Genomic DNA, 10,839 nt, shown 5'->3' on the forward strand with positions numbered 1-10,839 from the left:
CTAGATGAGTCAAGTCTGGTGGACTCATTCACCCTCGAAGGCTTTTTGGCAAAGTCTTAGCCATCAACGGATTTGGTGTGTCTTTACCGTAACTGTTACTACGGACTAGATGAGCCAATCTGGTGGACTCATTCACCATGTTAGGCTTTTTGACAAAGCCTCAGCCAACAACGAATTTGGAGCGTCTTTACCACAAGTCGTTTGTTGTGGACTAGATGGATCTTCCATGTTGGATCCATTCATCCAAAACTTTTTTTTCCGTGATTGTATGTATATATGATGCCATGTATGTATGATGCCATGTATGCCAGACAATATTCAAATGGGAGGAAATACATGTTACAACTTGTATGTATGTGTATGGCAGTATGCATGCATGCTAGTATGAATGGTATGATTCTCTACCTAACAGCAAAGCGAGGTTAGAAAAGGAGTATGTACACAAAATAGTCCACCTAAATGCAAATGTCCTATGGCTCTATCCCTGTCTCAGCTCCCTGCCTCAGCTCCCTGTCCGTGTAGACGTCTAGTGTCCGGTATACATGCGTCTGAATCCTCTTGAAGAGCGTCTCCTCCTCCAGTCATCTCTCCTCATGTAGCAAAGCATTCCTAGCACTCCACAAGTGGTGTACTAGGGTTGCCATGGCCACGTGGCGCGCCGAGGTAGCAATAGAGGTCCTCCGGTATAGTCGTCTGAAAGTACGCAGCATGCTTCAAAATATAGTCATCGCTGGTCTCATATGAAGTCATGCTCGTATCCGCCCCCATAGCCGGCAAGTGGTACCACACTGAAAAAATAGATGCTCTAGGGTCTCCTCCGCCTGGCAGCAGAAAACACACTGACAGTCTGCTAAGTAGTCCTGCCTGGCCCATACTGGTAACCGTCCATGTGCCAGGAGCCACAGAGTGAAAGTGTGACTCGGCTGGATGGAAGAATGTCATATCGTCCGTACCCATGGCTACTGTGGCCGAGCCCCTCGGAAATGATCATACACTTGGCCTACCCCTCGAGGCTGCTGGAATCACCCTGATAGTAACTGCTCTGTTGCTGCTGCTGGACTGCTCGCAGTCACAAGGAGACTGTCACGAATATGTAGGAGCTGCTTGATAAGCGATGAATCTCCATGTCTAGCTGCCCAGCCCCATATCCCGGTCCGCTGTAGGTATGTGTGATGGGCCCACTGGATCCAGAGTGTGTCTTGCTTGTCCTGGAGTCGCCACAGAACCTTCGCCAACAAAGCACGATTCCAAGCACCCAAGTCCTTCAAGCCAAGACCACCCTCCCTCCTATGTCGACACAACTCGGCCTATTCAATCGACGGACGTGGCGTGGTCCACATGAAAGATCTGCAAATCTCGTAAATGTGTTCCACAACCCCACTAGGTATCAGCAGCACTGACATCCAGTAGCACTCCACCCCCTAAAGTACCGAGGCCACCAGCTGTGCCTTCCCAGCGTAAGACAGTGTCGCCTTAGGCCAAGAAGTGACTCGCCTGCTCAAAGCATCCAACAGTGTGGTGTAATCTGAGATTCGTAACCTTTTAGAGGCGATGGGGATTCCTAAGTGTCTGAATGGCATATCCCCTAACTGGAAGCCTGTGATCTGTAAAAGTCGGTGTCTCGTAGTCTCATCAATCCCAGCCATGTAGATGCATGATTTGGCCAGATTGGTTGTGAGGCCAGCCATCTGGGCAAATCTCTATAGGCAACCGACTATCTGCGTGACCGACGAGGCATCCCCTCGAGAGAATAACAGTAGATCACCCGCATACATCAGGTGGGCTATCTGTTGGCTCGCGCACATAGGATGGAAATGAAAGTCTGATCTCGCTGTACAACGAGCTAGTGTGCGGGACAGGTGCTCCATGCATAGACCAAACAGGTATGGGGAGAGAGGGTCTCCCTGGCGTAGTCCCCGAGCGCCCTGAAAAAAGTCATGCGTGCTGCCATTAATCATGACAAAGAATGACGTCGTGATAATGCACTCTGTGATCCACATGATAAAAGTGGCAGGAAACTGTAGCACAATGAGGACCTCAAGTAGAAACTCCTAGTGAACAGAATCAAAAGTCTTCTGTAGATCCACTTTCAGTGTACAGCACGGTGAGATGTGCTTCCTGGTATATCTGCTAAGTAGCTCCTGTGCGAGATGGATGTTATATGTGATGGTACATCCTGTGACAAAAACAGTCTGGGCAAGATGGAGGAGATGATCTGATATAGCAGCCAATTTACTAGCAAGAATCTTCAAAATTACCTTATAGAATACCGTGCAGCATGAGATGGGTTTGTACTCCGTCACAGTGGTAGCATGTGCTGACCTAATATAGGATTTACTTGAAGTTGTACACATTTAAAAACTCAAAATAGTTTGTATAGGGTGTGAAATCAAAGTTGGAGGGCATGGTGAGATTCAAAAGGTTATTAAGAGTGCATCAGTCCTGACTTAAATTGATTCAAATATGACTAAGATCGTTAATAAGTTTTAATCAAAACTCACTAGTGATTTTAGATTTATCAAATTCAATTCAAATTAATATTATTATATTATTGAGACTCTCCTGAATTATAACTATGTCATCCAATCTTAATTTCACCTTATATTTAATTCAGTGAATTTTAAAAAAAAACTAACTTTTTTTAGAGAGAAAAATATTTTAAAAAAAAATAAAATAAAAAATCTAAGACAACTGCTAAACGAAAAAGTATTTATACTTTCAAATTTACTCGACAGGTAAATAAAAAAAATCATCCATTTCAAGGATGAGTAGAGGCTAAGTTCAAGATACTGGATTATTAAAACAATAGTATTTTTAAACACTATCAAGTTGGTTTATTTTTTAAAATTTTAAATATACTTTGATTTATTTTATAATATTTTAAATATATTTTGATGCTTAAGTGGATGAGAAGCGTACAAATGAAAAATATTTTAAAAACAGAAGTGGATAATTTAATAAATATAAAAATATAAGGTGTTATTTAAATATTAATAAAAGTAGAATGCCGCATAAAATATAACGGCATGATGACAGTGATGGACTTCAAAAAAAGATGTATCAAATCTAGGAGGTTGGAATGGCTTTTGACACGACGATCATGCACGTTCTGATAATAGGATGAAAAAATTTTATACGATCGGATCGATCATTTTAAAATTTAATCGATTTAAAAAGTTCATATATTTAAGTCATAAAAAAATAAAAAACAAAAAAGATATATGCCGATGATGGTGCGATCGATGCTTCAAAAGAAAAGCTGGTAATAAGACATGCATTTGTATAGAGATAGAGATGAAATCATGTGAGAGATGCATCTTACCTCTAGTTGTTGTTAGAGCTGCTCTAGCCGACCATTCTGTCATTAACAAAGTAGTACTTGGTGTACCTTGAACGAACCAAAAGATGCCATTTCAAGACACAGTTCAATTTTAATTGTGGCATCACATCACACCTTCATTGAAACTGGTTGCATGATCTGAGATGCCTTCGTATTGACATAGTTTATTTAGGCTGGAGGGAGATAATACTTGTGAAGATAAATCAGCTTCATCATTAATTGATTCATGTGAGCATTCTCAAGCATTAGATAGTGATGCAGGTGTCATAGATGACGTGACTTTCTCTATGATAAAAGTCAAAAGTCAAGTAAAAGTCAAGATTTAGATTGATCTAATAAGATTGTCTCTGGCTTGAACTTATCAACATAAATCCAGAAATCTCGTCCAATCCTAAAGCCTCATCTCAACCATCTCAGTTTCGAGTCTCATCTCGGTCATCTCGGTCCCATGCCAGTCTCACCTCGGGCATCTCGGTCCTGATTCTTGTCTCAGTATTGTCTCTGGTCTCATCTCGACAAGCCTTGTCTCGGTCATCTTGTAAGATACCGAAAAATTTTACCATGGATACGAAAAGATTCGGCTCGCGAAGATGAACCAAACGAAACTTGTTTGGACCAAATCGGAGGTCGTTTGACCCCTGAACCAATCGAACCAATTTCAAACCCGGTTTGCTACAGTACCGGTTCGTGTCAGATTGAGTTCGGGTTTGGGTTCGGCTGATTTAGGCTGGCTCGACCAGATCAGTTGGATTAATGGTTTAAGGTTAATGGATATTGGATATTACCCAACCCGTTAAGCCAAAAACCATCCAATAAGGAATCTACAGTACCTCGCGTGTTCCGCCGAGATCCCGATCGCGAGCCCCTTTCTGCGCTTCCTCTCCCGAACGGCGCTCTACCTCCGCCTCCGTTGCTTCGTCGCCGACGCAAGAGTAGCCGCGGTGATAATACCTGCAGGACTTTGATTGGAGTTGATTGGTTGGTGTGACGGATCAGACTTTGGATTCTGGTGGCAGCAAGGAAGAAGAGGTGCGATTACACGCAACCAATTTCGGAAGGCGGGTACCTTGACTTATCTTTATAGATATGGTCTTACAGATATGTGTAAATTGCTATCATTCCAGTAATTATGTTTCTGCTCATTTGGACTATACATGCTGCTTGGATCTGACTTTGTCATCAGTTACACATGCTTATATTCTGGTTATCAGATTCTTATTCATATTGTGGATATCATCTGATACCTTTATCATGTTTAGATATCTGATACCTTTGCCATGTTTAGATATCTGATACTTATGGATTTTTGATACCACCTGATACTTGTCCATATGCTTTAGTTGGATTTATCTTGCTCTGTATCGGTGTTTATACTAGACGTGATACCTTATATCATTCTGATTATGGGAGCATATGACATGGACTTGTAGATGGATAGGTGGTGCATGGATCATACTGATGGATATGCATTTGGATATATGCTGCATGGACTAGTGTCATACATCATGCTTGCATATATTGCATAACTGACGTGCGGGATTCCATTGTTGTTGAGTCCGGCGTCAGTTACATGCGGGCTACCAACCAAAGGGTGTGTGTAATTGCATGTCTTGTGATCATCGGCTCCTGCTCCTATTTTAGTCGAGTCGCTCCTATTATAGTAGTAGCACAGTTTGAGCCCGTCACTCGTATATGATTTACACACACACTCCACTCATGGGTTAGTGGAAACCTTTAGGTTGGTGCATACTTGCCCTGACAGGAGCTTCCGCTAGGCCACCCAGGATAGTGGTTTCGTAGCGTGGTAGCATACAGGGATCCCTCCTCTGTCATTGTGACCAGGAGATGAGAGCTTGCTCGCCCACTTATGATTTGGGTACCAGGATAGGTGTACACCTTGAGGACATCCTGTCCACTCGGTCACGCAGGAGCGGTGACGGCAGAGTGCACAGAGGTCACAGCCCTACCCACTCGACTTCACCACTGCGGATGAGTACTCTGACGGGTTTTGGCTCCCACGCGACCTCACCGCTAGAGGGGTGACTGATCTGACTGGCGTCAGGGGTGACCAGGACATGCATTGCACCATGTGCATACTGCACTATTGCATTTGTTTGTGATTGCTGCACTTGTTTGATGCACTTGGATGACATGCATGCACAGGATACCTATGTGTTGGTTTGGGGATTACCTTCCACCTTACTATTGTTTATCGGACTCTGGTGTGTACAGATCTACTGTTGTTCAGTTGTCTACCTTATTTACCTTCCAGTAGACTGTACAGCATGTTATTACTGTTGATAGCTTTATACACATATCTGCTAGATACCCGCTGAGTTTCTTTTGGAACTCACCCCGTTTACCTGTATTGTATTTCAGGTTGATGCCGTCTGGAGAGCTGCACTGCTAGTCCCGAACTATTGAGTTTTTGGTTTATTTACTATTCCGCATACATGTATTTGAACTTATTGGATTTCTCGATGAGTTTTCCACTTGAGTACTTAGTTTTCCGCTGTTCGATATATTTCTGATTTCCATTTTCGAGTTGTTTACCGAACTCCTTTACGGATTTTATATATATACATGCGTGGTTGTGATTATATAGTAGGATGTGTTGAGTGGCCGTGTGGGTCACATTTATGTCTATTTTACTTGTTTAAATCCATAGCCTGTTATGGATTGGCCGTGTGGGCCTTATATATGTGTATGTATTCAGGGAAAGTCAATTGTTACAGGGGAGATGCTGCCGAAATTTCTCGGAAAGCCGTCTCCCGGGGCGTAACAATTTATTTGGTATCAGAGCGTAGTTTTACGTTCTATTCGGCGTGTTGGATTTGTGGTTTTGCGTCTCGGTGTTTACGGATTTTTCGGAGTCGTATTGTGATCAGATGATGGGACTAAGCAGTGGCAGAACATCTCCAGACAGCAACAGGTAAAATTTTTAATTTAGAAATTGGATACGGTTTGTAATATTGGTGGTAAAACTTTTAACAGATATGACTCGCGAAGGACATGCTCCTGCGCGGGAACGTGGACGACCTTAACGGCCACATACGAGGATGTACGAGTCTCTGATGGCTGAGCCATTAAAGGGACAGACCTTGTAGTAGTGATGTATTTAGATACAGTGCTAGTAATTGAGGTGAATCAGGTAGACTCTTATCTGTATTTTCTTGTTGTGAGCGAGATTTGTTTGGTTGAGGAAAATGATCGACATAGATAATAACAAAGGGGTCTATTGTTGATTAATTTGGAGATATGACAGATAGTGACTTATAAGGATATTTTGATATTCTAAATACTAGTCATTTAAGGTTAATTGTGAGGAGATTAATTGTATAGATAATCAAGGAGTATGTGTGTTATATGGAGGTTGTGTTTGAGGATTGGTGTGTTTTCCTTTGTGGTTGATCTCATTGGTGGAACTTTGGAACTGAAGTTTGGGGATGCATTTTGGGTTTTTCTTGTTATTGGCTTTGTATAGAACCATATTAGGTTCCTTCAGCAGTGACTGTACAAAATTGCATCACATAACACTTTCACTAATTCAAGATGCATGCATTTATTAGCAACTACCAAATCAAATACATAGCAAACTGAAGAAAGTCTATAAACCACGAAAACAGCAATGATCATAATTGAAAACTCAAAGGCATTTTCTGGAAAAATGATAATCAATTTCAGCAATGAACTATTTACTCACAGATTATAAATCTACAAGGAAAATACGAAGACGTGCACTATATGTTCTCTTATGTGGTGAAAATGTGATATTAAAATGTAGCCATATAGGTGGCTTTCAGTAGATGGCCTATGACATAACAACTTAAGTTTGGAGAAGGAAGGTTATACTTAGTCTTTTACATGGATGAGTTAGTCGGCACTAGAATGTCTGGCCATCAATGTGATGACCGGAGAACTTCACACTTTGATTGAAAGATTGCATTTCCATTCCTAATCACACAATAATATAGTTATGCAAGCTTGAAACAAAATAAATACAGAATGTGCAACAACTTCATCATACACTATAACTATTGCCTACAACAGAATGCACATGTCAATTAATCTTGCATCAAGTTGTAATCAAAATCAATTTGGCCCTTGTAGTCGGATTCGGTTTCCTGAGCTTGTTTTACATTCAGTGCGATTCTTGTCAATTATAATTGAAGAAAGGGAGTATTTTGAAGCTTACTAAGTTAGCCTTTATTCTGGTCTGCTGAGTGACTTTGGTCTTGTAGATCAATTAATTAAAGCAACAGATTTGCAGAAATTATTTATGAAAGTAGACAACAAACATCAATATCTACTAATCTAGGTGTACATTTCTCTTTAAGTTCCTGCTAGATAATTATAACAACATTTGACTTTGGTGCTTATCATTGTTTTAGGACCATGCCTTTCTGTCAAGTAGTAAAACTATCTCACATCTGGAAACGAATGAATAGGAAGGATTTTCATCCATGGTTCTCTGTTGTTAGATTTGATATCTGAGTCACGAGATTTGGTACAAAGGAATGCATTGGAGACATAATCGCAGATCCTTCTGATTTGGCTCTATCAGCTTGGAGTAAATGCATGTTTATTTATGATTTGTTAATGATACCATGTAGATCTCATTTGTATGCCAATCTTAGGTCAATTCAAACTTTGTACATGAGTTGGAATCATACTGAGGAATTATTTACTAGCTTGAAGTTAGATGTGATGTGATAATTAATCCCTCATAGATGGTCAATTATAGTGGGGAGTAAAGCCTGGTAGTGACAGGTTCTGGGTGTGCTATTGGTCAAGAAACAAGCAAAGGCGTGTGGTGGTGGTGCTCATGTTCAGACAGTTAGATCAAGTTGCTAGCAGAGACTGGGGTGGATTGCTCACATTTGCTGCAGGTTTCTAGACGAGTCTAGCTGTGGCAGTGCTCACAGCTGTATGACAGTCATTGGAAATATAGTATTTTGGCACTATAGTACGTAGATAGAAATTTGGGGACCAAATTTTTATTAGTGGGGGAGGATGTAAGATACCGAAAAATTTTAGCCATGGATACGGAAAAAATTCGTCTCGCGAAGACGAACCAAACGAAACTTGTTTGGACCAAATCGGAGATCGTTTGCCCCCTGAACCAAGCGAACCAAACTAAACCGGTTTGCTACAGTACCGGTTTAGGCCGAGATTGGTTCGGGTTTCAAGTTTGGCTGGTTTGGACTTGGTTCGACCAGTTCAGTTTGGATTAATGGTTTAAGGTTATTGGATCCTGGATATTACCCAACCCATTAAGCCAAAAACCACCCTATAAGAATACCTCTCCTCGCGTCTTCCGCCCGATCGCGATCTCGCCTTGAGCTCGTCTTCTCCACTTCCCGAGCGCCGTCCGGAGCCGAGCTCGAGGTTGGAGGAGGCCGGCGACCGGAGTTAGCTGCGATCGGGGCTGGGGTTGGCTGGGAAGGAGTTGGAACGGCAGAGCAGGAGTGCGATCGGCGGCGACTTGGGCGAACGCGAGCAGGGGCGAATCGGAGGAGAACCGATCGGTAAGTGGCCGTTCTTGGATTTCTTCGGTTTTCTCGGTTCTCTGAGTGTTGCTGTTTGATGCTATTGGAGCTTACAGCGTGATAGCTGGGATCTCGCCGGAATTGGTTGGAAGCGAGGTGAGCAACAGAGATCGAAGTTCGGATTAGGGCTTGTAACGATTCGATCTAGAGGTAAGACCTCTTGATTATGACTGGAATGTTTGATCAGCCATGGTTGTAATAGGATTGGGATTACTGATTTTACCGATTACAGCTCAATTGATTGGTGGTGGTGTCGGTTGCTGCCGCAAAGGAAGAAACAGAGGGAGAATAGATTTAGGGCACGGATAGCAGGTCATTGAGGTGAGTTCTTCTTGTTGGTTCATTTCAGTTTGGACTTGTTTAGGACTTGAGTGTGGTGGGTCACTGATCAGTGGATTGTGTTGATGTCTGGCAGAAGGAAGAAAAACAGTGGTGATTCTGTGTTGGAACAGATCAGTAGACTTCCTTTGGGTTGGGATTTCGGTTGATTTGTGGCAGCAAGGAAGAAGAGGTGAGTTTTCTTTGTTGGTTGGATTATTAGTGATTTACAATGGTTTATGATTTGATTGAAAAGTGTAACACTAGTTCAGTTAGGGTTCGATGTGGTTAGTGTTGATATATTTTAGAATTTATGGATTTTGATAATAATTGTAGGACTTTGATTTGGTTGATTGGTTACGGACGTTAGCAGCTTCGGTTTCTTTGCGATTCCACGCAACCAATCTGAAGGCGGGTACTTTGACTCATCTTTTAAAGATAGGTTATACAGATATGTGTAAATTGCTAGATTCCAGTAATTATGTTTCTGCTCATTTGGACTATACATGCTGCTTGGATCTGACTTTGTTATCAGTTACACATGCTTATATTCTGGTTATCAGTTATTTCTTTCTCCGGATATCATCTGATACCTTTGCCATGTTTAGATATCTGATACCTTATGGATTTCGTTGATACCACCTGATATCTAGTTCATATGCTATAGTCTGGTTTATTTTACTCTGTATCGGTATTTATGCTAGACGTGAGACTCTATACCATTCTGATTATGGGAGCATATGACATGGACTTGTAGATGGATAGGTGGTGCATGGATTATACTGATGGATATACATTTGGATATATGCTGCATGGACTAGTGTCATACATCATGCTTGCATATATTGCATAACTGACGTGCGGGATTCCATTGTTGTTGAGTCCGGCGTCAGTTACATGCGGGCTACCAATCAAAGGGTGTGGGTAATTGCATGCCTAGCGATTATTGGCGTCCTGTTCCTATTTTAGTCGAGTCGCTCCTATTATAGCAGCACAGGTGTGAGTCCGTCGCTTGTGTATGATTTACACACACACTCCACTCATGGGTTAGTGGAAACCTTTAGGTTGGTGCATACTTGCCCTGACAGGAGCTTCCGCTAGGCCACCCAGGATAGTGGTTTCGTAGCGTGGTAGCATACAGGGATCCCTCCTCTGTCATTGTGACCAGGAGATGAGAGCTTGCTCGCCCACTTATGATTTGGGTACCAGGATAGGTGTACACCTTGAGGACATACTGTCCACTCGGTCTCGCAGGAGCGGTGACGGCAGAGTGCACAGAGGTCACAGCCCTACCCACTCGACTTCACCACTGCGGATGAGTACTCTGACGGGTTTTGGCTCCCACGCGACCTCACCGCTAGAGGGGTGACTGATCTGACTGGCGTCAGGGGTGACCAGGACATGCATTACACCATGTGCATACTGCACTATTGCATTTGTTTGTGATTGTTGCACTTGTTTGATGCACTTGGATGACATGCATGCACAGGATACCTATTTGTTGGTTTGGAGATTACCTTCCACCTTACTATTGTTTATCGGACTCTGGTGTGTACAGATCTACTGTTGTTCAGTTGTCTATCTTATTTACCTTCCAGTAGACTGTACAGCATGTTATTACTGTTGATAGCC

This window comes from Curcuma longa, chromosome 20, assembly GCF_044706935.1.
Source record: "Curcuma longa cultivar G26 ecotype Majalengka, Jawa Barat chromosome 20, ITB_CL_G26_1.1, whole genome shotgun sequence".
Classification (NCBI taxonomy): Eukaryota; Viridiplantae; Streptophyta; class Magnoliopsida; order Zingiberales; family Zingiberaceae; genus Curcuma; species Curcuma longa.